At 40.7% G+C, this 9,352-nt stretch overlaps 1 pseudogene; it reads left to right on the top strand.

The window, feature by feature from the left end:
* Nucleotides 1–3,777: 3,777 nt before the first annotated feature.
* Nucleotides 3,778–7,941, top strand: LOC128603303 (dynein axonemal heavy chain 3-like; annotated as a pseudogene).
* Nucleotides 7,942–9,352: the final 1,411 nt, after the last annotated feature.

Below are 9,352 nucleotides of genomic sequence, written 5' to 3'. Positions count from 1 at the left end.
GACACACACGAACAAACAAACAAACAAACAAACAAACAAACAAACGTGAGAACAAACACAGACTGTATTAATGAAATTAATGATATTTATCTCATGTTTTGCTAGTGGAAAACAGAACTGTGTGCTTTTCTAAAAGATGTATTATACGGTATGTACACCGGGATGTTGACGTGTGACGGTGTAAACTGCAAGCTCTGGCTGTAAACTATGCACTGTATATCCAAACCTATACAACATAAGGCTTTGTGTGTGGAAACGTTAGCATGATGCAGCAGAGGAGACTTTCATACACCACACACACACACACACACACACACACACACACACACGGCTGTAAATTTCTCTTCTACTCCTCCTTTATTCTTGGGTCTCCTTGACAGTTTCATATCGGATATACCTGTATGCAGAGACCTTCAAGAAGTGTATGATTTCGGTCACTATCCCACTTTTCTTTGGCTGTGGGTATTGCATACATGGTTGTATTGCTATTTAGAGCTTTGAATAATTTAGCGCATTAGTTCTGTACAGTTATTATTATAATCATTGCTGTTGTCAGTACCTGTCCTTGAAACCAGGCTGCAAACAAACACATGCACACACATGTCTTTTTTGATCATACTGTATGTATTTAACTATGTTTTATTTATTTACCTACTTGTTCTTATTTATTCATTATTTATTTGATATTTATTATGTATTTATCCAATGCTTATTTATTCATTCGGAAACATTAGTGAAGAATTCCTCTTGCTTCCTGCATCTAGAAATTAATTAAGAAAGAAATTATAGTTATTTCACTAACTCAAAATTGATTTCAATTGAAATCTGATTTTTCTGTTTTAACACTAAGCATTACTACTACAAAGTTGTTGTAGTTTTTCACTAATGATGAGATCCCTATTCCCACAACCCTAAATATTTTTCCACATACCCTAATCCAGGAATCTTTATCAAACATTTATTGGCTAAAGAGTTGATCTCAGAACAATTTCTGCCCCTCATACCTTTGATTAAGTCTCAATTCAGATTCCCCATAAATCCAATATGCTCATATTTCTATCCCTGTATAACTTTTACTGAAATTGACAAATGAGTTGATGATGCAATCAGGGAAACATGCTCACGGTCTTCCTCTCCTCTCTTGCCTACATCTTTGTCAGTGTTCTTGGAGTCCTCCTTCATCCATGTGGATCAATATCCTCCTTCAGTAACAAGATTATACAGCGCTTATCATGGGACTGCCTAGAAGTCAGTAGATGTAGTGTACTAGTTATTATTCCACAGAAAATAAAGTATATTCCAGTGGAAACCTGAACCGTGGTCTGTTTTTCCTCTTACAGTTGTAACTGATGTCTTTTTGTAACTTTGTAAAGCTCTAAATGAGTTGCTCTATGTGATATTGAAAGCTTATGAGCCATTTCATAGTGGTTATAAATAGCGTCATGACTATTTACTTCCTGTTTGCACCATAGAACGAGCATCAGACTATTGAATAAAGTAAGTAAAACTTTATAATACTGATTCAACTACCAGATTTGGTACAATACAAATTTTAATGGGTCTGTTAATGGGTTGGTTGATAGCACATCAATTGGAATTACACTTATTGTACAGTTGAGGTCATAAGTTTACATACTCCTCAAAGAATCTGCAAAATGTTAATGCCTTTTAAAACATAAGAGCGATCATAAAAATGGCATTTTGTTTTGTATTTATTTCTGCCCTGAATAAGCTATTTCACATAACAGATGTACACATATAGTCCACAAGACACAATAATTACTAAATTTACACAAATAAACCATTTCAAAACTTTACATATGCTTGGTTCTTAATACTGTGTTGTTACCTGGATGATCAAAGATTGTTTTTAAAAAAAAAATGTTTTGTGAGAGTTGTTCATGAGTCCCTTGCTTGTCCTGAGCAGTAAAACTGTCCACTTTTCTTCAGAAAAATCCTCCAGGCCCTGCATATTCTTTACATTTCCAACATCTTCTGCATATTTGATTCCTTTCTAACAGTGACTATATGATGTCGAGATCCATCTTTTCACACTGAGGATGACTAAGGGACTTGTACACGACTGTTACAAAAGGTGCAAACATTCACTGATGCTCAAGAAGGCAACACGATACATTAAGATCCAGGGGGGTGTAAACTTTTGAACAGGATGATCTGTGTAAATTGTTATTTCGTTTGAAGGTTTTTTTCATTTAGTACCGCCCTTCAGAAGTGACATAAGATATTTACAGAAGACAAAATGTATGTAAACCTACATAACTCTAAGTGCAAGTTGTTTTCTTGAATATACTGTAATGTCTCCAGTATGTGAATTTGTTGGTGAAGATGAATGCAAGTTGATATGTTTCTTTATACCACAGTGCTACTGAATATTCAAAACTGTGATGCAACAGAAAAGTGTTTTTATTATTGTATGGAGACTATTGCCTGTGAGCTCATGTGTGTTGGAAGTTGGTGGATTGTTTTGTTCCAAAACATTAAATGTACCTGTCAATGGATTCAAGTATGACATGTCAGTCTTTAATTGAATTGTTAGCATTGGCAAATTACAGTGGTAAAAGATGAAGAAAACATTTCTAACACCGTTTACGGTAACAGTAACACCGTTTCACATCGGGCAGCATCACGTCAGCCTGTCATTGATTATATACATGTTGGTATATACAGTAAATTATAAAGACTGTAATTTCCCACTAGTCCCCAAGAATAAAATGATTTTCACAATTTTTTCCACAGTATTTGTTTTTAGAAGCGGTAGTGTCATTGGGGTGTGCAATGACTAAATGGGAACAATTAGGGTAAAAAATTACAGCTGAAAAGTCCATCATAGTGCAGTTTTCACATTAGACCACAGGGTGTGCCCGTGTACATTGTGAGTGTTATTTTGGTTTCTCTCGAGGGTATGACATTTGAGTAGTTTCCAGAATATTCCAGAGCCTTCAGGCTCAACACCATTTAAAAGTACCCTGTATGACTACTTTCAACCTGACAGCATAGCCTATATATTGCAGATTATATTTAGTTTGCTTCTTAAACTTAGAAACACATTGTGTTTTCTTCAGTTCTACCGAATAAATGTTTTTTGTTTGTTTGCTTGCTTGTTTTTTCTGGTTATTTCTGAAGGTAACTAGTGTTCAGCTCTCATCAGTAGTACTTGAGGCACTAATTTTGAATTCCTAAAAATGTAACCAGTTTGACTGTAATTTTAATTAAATTAGTTATACAAATTAAAGATCTTGATGTAAAGTGTTTTTCCTAAATTTCCTTAAATTTGAATTGTCCTAAGTTTTAGACTTTTTAGGTGACTCCTACACTGTCTTCACCGAAGCAAACAAAGTAACAGTGATATGCACAAATGATACTAAAAAGTAGGCTAAACAATCCAGTTACTATTATTTATCAGAAACAAAACAGGCCACCCCCACAAACAACAACAAAGAGTGAGATAAACACAAGAGACAAACTTGACGTAATATAGGGTACATGTTACTTCCTAGTGTAAACACAGAGTTACTTTAATTAGTAATTTGCTAGCAGAGATAGAGTCATTTCCATATGATGAAATGTAAACATAATCAAAAGTGACTGAAGAATAGCAAATAAACTATTTATTGCAAACGAATAACTACTCAAAATAAATAACTATCTATATGTCAGCATAAATAGTTAACTATTAAGAAATAAATAACTACATATTAAAATACATTTTCCGTTTTCTATATATATTAAAGAGCAAAACACATAAAAACAAATAAGATGAAGGTTGAGATGTTTGTGGAGGATGTGAACATGCTTCTAAACACTGGAGACGTGCCCAATATGTTCGCACAGGATGAGCGTGCTGAAATCGTGGAGAAGATGCAGAGCATTGCCAAGAACGAGGGGAGAAAAATCGACGCCACACCACTCTCTATGTACAACTTCTTCATCGACAGGGTCAAAGAGAACCTGCATATCATCCTGGTCATGAGCCCGATCGGCGATGCATTTCAGAACTGTCTACGCATGTTTCCATCTCTGATTAACTGCTGCACGATTGACTGGTTCTAGGTGTGGCCTACAGATGCACTTGAGATGGTCGCTAAAAAATTCCTGGAAGACGTGGAGCTGGAGAATCACATCAGGAGAGAGGTGGTGGAGATGTATGCAGCAGCTTTTGGAGCAGTATTACTCACAGCTGAGTAGGCATAATTATGTCACTCCCACCTCCTATCTAGAGCTGATCCTCACTTTTAAGACACTTCTGAAGGCCAAGCGCAATGAGGTGGACACGTTCAGGAACCGCTACCTGATTGGCCTGGAAAAACTCGACTTTGCCGCCTCACAGGTGGCAGTGATGCAGCAGGAGATGACTTGGATCATCCTGAGCTGATCCAAACCTCAGCTGAGACAGATGAGATGATGGTGAAGATCGAGAAGGAGATGATAGAGGTGGATGCAAAGAAAGAGCTCGTCGCCGCAGACGAGAAAATAGTTAATGAGGTTGCAGCAGCTGCAAAATCCATTAAGAATGAGTGTGAAGGAGATCTTGCACAAGCAATGCCAGCACTGGAAGCAGCTCTTTTGGCTTTCAACATGCTGAAACCTGCTGACATCACAGTGGTAAAGTCCATGCAGAACCCTCCTGGTTCTATTAAACTCATCATGGAGTCCATCTGTGTAATGAAGGGCATCAAACCTGAGAGGAAACCTGATCCTCGGGGTTCTGGTAAGATGATCGAGGATTATTGGGGTCCATCCAAGAAGCTGCTGGGAGAATTAAAGTTCCTGGAAAGCCTCAAAGCCTTCGACAAAGACAACATCCCTGCCACCAACATCAAGAAGATCCGTGAGAAGTTTATTGGCAATCCTGATTTTCAACCTGCGCTGATCAAAAACGTCTCGTCTGCCTGTGAGGGTTTGTGCAAGTGGGTCTGGGCCATGGAGGTGAATGAACGTGTTGCCAAAGTAGTGGCCCCAAAGAAAGGGAGGCTCTGCAAGGCAGAGGAAGAGCTGGCAGTTCAAATGAAGACTCTTGCAGTGAAGCATGGCGAGTTGAAAGCTGTGTAGGACTGTCTGTGCTCTCTGAATGACACGTTTGCTGCAATGATTCAGAAGAAAAAGGAACTGGAAGATAACATCAAGCTGTGCTCACAGAAACTGATCTAGGCTGAGAAGCTGATTGGTGGACTGGGAGGAGAAAAAGACAGTTGGACAGAAGCAGCACAACTCTTGGGAATCAAATACACAAACCTGACCAGGGATGTGCGTTTTTCTTCAGCCACAGTGTCATACCTGGTGGCTTTCACAGTGGACTACCAGGTGGAATGTCAGTGGGAATGGCATAAGATTTGCATGAAAAGGAAAGTACCATGTTCTGAAGACTTCACACTTACCAACACCCTTGGCAATCAAGTCCTGATCCAGGCATGGTGGATCGCTGGGTTACCCATGGACTCTTTCTCCACAGACAATGGCATCATTGTGTCAAATTCATGCCGCTGGCCACTCATGATAGACCCTCAGGGACAGGCCAACAAGTGGATCAAGAACACGGAGAAGGCCAACAAGCTGGCCATCATCAAGCTCTCTGATAGCAGCTATGTGCAAACCTTAGAAAACACCATCCAGTTTGCAACCCCTGTCCTCCTGGAGAATGTGGGTGAGGAGCTGGATGCTATTCCAGAGCCAGTTCACCTGAAGCAGACATTCAAGCAGCAAGGTGTAGAATACCTGAAGTTGGGCAAGAACATCATTGAATATTCTCAAGACTTCCAGTTCTACATGACCACTGGGCTGAGGAACCCACACTACCTGCCTGAAGTGGCCGTGAAGGTGTGTTTGCTGAATTTTATGATCACACCTCTCAGGCTGCAAGACCAGCTTCTCGACATTGTTGCTGCTAAAGAGAAACCAGAACTGGAGGAAAAGAAAAACCAACTCATCCTCGAGAGTGCAGCCAACAGCAAGCAGCTTAAAGACAGAGGACAAGATATTGGAAGTTCTCTCCTCATTCCAAGGGAACATCCTGGAAGATGAGACGGCTATCAAGGTGCTGCCATCCTCTAAGATCCTGTCTGAGGAGATCTTGGAGATGCAGAAGATTGTGAGTGAAACAGAGCAGGAGATTGACAGGACGAGGATGGGATATCTCCTCGTGGCCGAGCATTCATCCATCCTGTTCTTGTGCATCTCTGAGCTGGCCAACATTGAGCCAATGTACCAGTACTCGCTCACATGGTTTATCAGTCTCTATCTTCACTCCATTGCTCAAAGTGCACCAAGCGAAGACTTAAGTACTCGAATTGCTAGCATCCTTGAGCACTTCACTGTCAGCATCTACAACAGTGTGTGCTGCTCGCTCTTTGAGAAGGACACGAGGAGTGCTTCCCAGGCAAATGGAACACCCTGGTGGGCATATAGGATGAACCTACATCGAACCACCGACTTTTGACCTTGCAAAAAGCTACAGTGACTCCAACTGCTGTTCACCGCTAATCTTTATACTCTCACCAGAATCAGATCCCACTGCAGTGTTGTTGAAATGTTCAGAACATGTGAATATGGGGGGCAGTAAGACCCAGGCTGTGTCACTTCGTCAGGGACAGGGCCCTGTCGCTGCTAGCATCATCAACTCTGCGCTTAGCAATGGAACGTGGGTTGTCCTATAAAACTGTCATCTAGCATTGGATACTAATACTGGAGATGATCAAGAGGAACTGATCACGCCTGAGAAAACACACCCTGATTTTAGGCTGTGGTTGACCAGGTACCCTGACTAACGAGATGACTAATGAGCCTCCTAAACGTTTAAGAGCCAATCTGCTGCGCTCCTACTGCACTGACCCACTGTGTGACCCCGCCTTCTTTGACAGCTCCACCCAACCTCACGCCTGGAGGAAGCTGCTCTTTGGCCTCTGCTTTTTCATGGACCCTACCAGAGTTACGTCGACTACATCCGCAGCCTGCCAATCACAGCCGAGCCTGGGGTCTTCGGTCTGTACAGAAACGCTGACATCACCAAGGACAACCAGGAGACCAATCACCTTTTAAATGGAGTGTTACTCACCCTGCCCAGGCAGACAGTGGGCAGAGCCAAATTGCCTCAGGAAGTGGTGGATGAGTTGGAAGAGGACATCATGTCAAAGTTGCCACCAGATTTCAACACTGAGAAGGTGATGTCTAAGTATCCAGTGATGTACGAGGAGTCCATGAACACCGTACTGCGGCAGGAAATCATCCTCTTTAACAGGTTGACAGAGGTGGTTTGCAGCAGCCTGGTCAATATCCGGAAGGCTCTAAAGGGGCAAGTGGTGATGTCCTCAGAGCTGGAGAACATTTTTAACAGCATGCTAGTGGGGAAAGTTCCAGCCATATGGGCTGCTAAATCTTATCCTTCACTCAAACCTCTCGGCAGCTACATCTCTGACCTGCTGTCCAGACTGCATTTCTTACAGGATTGGATAGATAATGGACCTCCAGATGTGTTCTGGCTCTCTGGGTTCTACTTCACACAGTCCTTCCTCACTGGAGTGTCTCAGAATTCAGATTCAGATTCTCCATCGACTACATCGGCTTTAAGTATGAGGTGATGAAGCAGGGAATGTGCTGGAGGTAAAGCCTGTGGACGGTGTGTACATTCGTGGTTTATTCCTGGAGGGAGCTCGGGGGGATCGGGAGTGTACGGTCATCGGAGAATCACTTCCCAAAATTCTCTTCGACTCACTGCCAATTATCTGGCTGAAGCCTGGAGAGAGCAGCAGATTCCTGCATGAGCGCATGTATGTGTGTCCTGTGTACAAAACAAGTGCGAGGAGAGGCACACTGTCCACCACCAGACATTCCACCAACTACGTCCTGTCCATCGAGCTGCCCTCGGACCATCCACAGAAACACTGGATCAACCATGGGGTGGCTGCTCTCTGCCAGCTGGATGACTGAGTACGCCAGGGATAATAAACATGTATATAAAGTCACCATCTCAAGTCAAGTCATAATTTATTTCTAGAGCACTTTTAAAAGTGCACTAAATTGTACCAAAGTGCTGAACAATAAAACGTTGAGCATATAAAAAGAAAGCATTAAAAGAAAACATGCAGCATGCAAAATATAAACACATTAAAAAGAATACAGTCAGAAAACTTCAACATAAAACCCGTAAACTATTCTTAATCAAAAGTCAGAGAGAACAAATAAGATTTAAGAGCCAATTTAAAACTGGGTAGTGATGGAGCAAACCTCACATTTAAGGGCAGACTGTTCCAAAGTTTAGGTGCTGCAACAGAGAAGGCCCGACCACCTTTATATTTACAGCGACAACGTGGGACAGTTAAGAGAAGCTGATTACATGACCTAAGTGCTCTTTGGGGAGAGTAAGGATTCAGAAGGTCACTAATCTATTTTGGTGCGACAAAAGATAAAGACTACACAAGCAAATCATCTTAAAATTGATTCAAAAATTTACAGGAAGCCAGTGTAAAGTGGCTAGAATGGGAGAAATGTGATCCCTCTTTTTTGTGCCGGTAAGAAGTCTCTCTGCCGCATTTTGGATAATTTGCATGTGATAGACAGCAGTTTGAGGCAAGCCACATATAGGGAATTACAGTAGTCCAGACGTGATGTTATGAGAGTGTGGATTACACTGTCCAAATCTTTCGGGGCCAGAAATTGTTTTAATATCGCAACTGATCTCAGATGAAAGAAACTGTCCTTTACCACTGTACTGATTTGTTTCTCAAAATTTAGTGATGAATCAAATGTAACACCAAGATTTCTTATAATTGGTTAGTGTTGGGTCCAAGTCCACCTTTGTCAAGTTTGAGTCGAGACCAAGTCCTTAACCAATTGAATCCGAGTCCAAAAGCGGCCAAGTCGGACTTAAGTCCGAGTCCTTAATGGCAGAATCCGAGTCGAATCCTGCCAACTCCAGAAAGTAAATAAAATGAAAAAAGATTTGAAATTGCAATTGTAAACTTGAGCTGTTAAATTAATATTTTAACCTTCACAAACCAATGTCAACATAAATGTAACAAAAAATACCACTATTACATCTTGCCATTACCATGTCACTACTGCAAATGTGCTTTTAATTTTCATATAAAGTGGTATTAAAAAGGTCTTTTAAAACTCATTACATTTAATACATCTTTTGAAAATATTGATTTACTGACAAATTATTGATGTATAAAAGTTTCTCAGGGAAAAAAAACAGCTTTATAAAACCTTTTTAAGACCTCTAAGAATATAATTTAAAAAAATGTTTTAATGTCATACTTTAACAAAGTTCACCAGAAATGTGGGTATCTATGAGTTTTTAACACTGTCTGCTTGTGGGGTCATTGTTGTGTTTAGA

Source organism: Ictalurus furcatus, chromosome 28, assembly GCF_023375685.1.
Source record: "Ictalurus furcatus strain D&B chromosome 28, Billie_1.0, whole genome shotgun sequence".
NCBI classification, from domain to species: Eukaryota; Metazoa; Chordata; class Actinopteri; order Siluriformes; family Ictaluridae; genus Ictalurus; species Ictalurus furcatus.
The sequence above is the reverse complement of the archived record's forward strand: the minus strand, read 5'-3'. Positions and strand labels throughout refer to the sequence as shown.